The sequence below is a fragment of the Myotis brandtii genome, unplaced genomic scaffold (assembly GCF_000412655.1).
Source record: "Myotis brandtii unplaced genomic scaffold, ASM41265v1 scaffold97, whole genome shotgun sequence".
NCBI lineage: Eukaryota > Metazoa > Chordata > Mammalia > Chiroptera > Vespertilionidae > Myotis > Myotis brandtii.
In genome coordinates, this window is record NW_005372020.1 from 1,581,859 (window position 1) to 1,583,121 (window position 1,263).

The 1,263-nt window shown below is 56.2% G+C and overlaps 1 protein-coding gene across 1 annotated transcript in view; it reads right to left on the minus strand.

Annotated features, from left to right (window-relative positions):
• The window catches only part of BCR (breakpoint cluster region), a 72,758-nt gene that overhangs the window by 11,047 nt on the left and 60,448 nt on the right, over positions 1-1,263 (minus strand). The window lies entirely within an intron of this gene.

A 1,263-nucleotide genomic window follows, 5' to 3' on the forward strand; every position in this document is an offset into this window, starting at 1 on the left:
GCTCCTGCCAGCAGCATGTGGCTCCTCCGCATCCTGCACTGAGGGCGGCAGGCTCTTCCTTTCCTTTGTTAATCCTCCCCCGAGGGTATTTCTCCATTGATTTTAGAGAGAGTGGAAGAGAGAGGGAGAGACAGAGAGGAACACCGATGTGAGAGAAACACATCGATGGGTTGCCTCCTGCACGAGCCCCGACCAGGGCCCGGGCCGGGGAGGAGCCAGCAACCACTGATCCAAGCAGCAAGCGCCGAATGACTCTCAAACCTAATCCCAGCCCCCGAAGCCAGCATCTCACAGGGTGGCGGGTCCCCACACGGCCTGCACCAGCTCAGGGAACAGGGGAGGGGCTACAGAGGCAGACATCGTATGGATGGCCTTTGGGAGACGATGATGTATCCGCGTAGGTTCACTCTAACACATGTCCCATCCAGGGGCTGTGCACGTGTGCGTGCATGTGTGTGTGCATGTGCGTGCGTGCATGCGTGTGCATGTGTGTCGGGGCAGAGGGTATAATGAGAAACCGCAGTCCTTTCTGCTCCACTTTGTTGTGGACCCGAAGCTGCTCTTTCTATATCTGAAAGGGAAAAAACCACCGATGCAGGAGGTGATGGGGAGAGAGGGGCACTTCAGAGGAAAGACCTGCCCCAAAGGCTTTCGGGGTGTCTGCTGGGAGGTGTGTCACCCACAGACCTTCAGGCCATTCTGCACCTCACACCAATGCTTCTGGGGGCCTGGGTGTTTTTTTAGACATATATATACTAGAGGCCCGGGGGTCCCTTGGCCTGGCCTGTAGGAATCGGGCCGAAACTGGCTCTCCAACATCCCCCAAGGGTCCCGGATTGCAAGAGGGCGCAGGCCAGGCCGAGAGACCCCACCAGTGCACGATTGAGCTGAAGTGGGGCCGTGGGAGGGCTCCAGGGCGTGTCTGGCCAGTCTTGCCCAGTCCCGATTGGCCGGATCCCAGCAGCAAGCTAACCTACCGGTTGGAGCATCTGCCCCCTGGTGGTCAGTGTGTGTCATAGCAACTGGTCGAACCGTAGGACACTAAGCATATTAGGCTTTTAATACATAGTTGTTTTTTTTTGGTTTTTTTTTTTTTTACTGATTTCAGAGAGGAAGGGAAAAGGAGAGAGATAGAAACATCAATGATGAGAGAAAATCATGGATCAGCTGCCTCCTGCATGCCCCCCCACTGGGGATGGAGCCCACAACCCAGGCATGTGCTCTTGACCAGGAATCGAACCTGGGACCCTTCAGTCAGCAGGC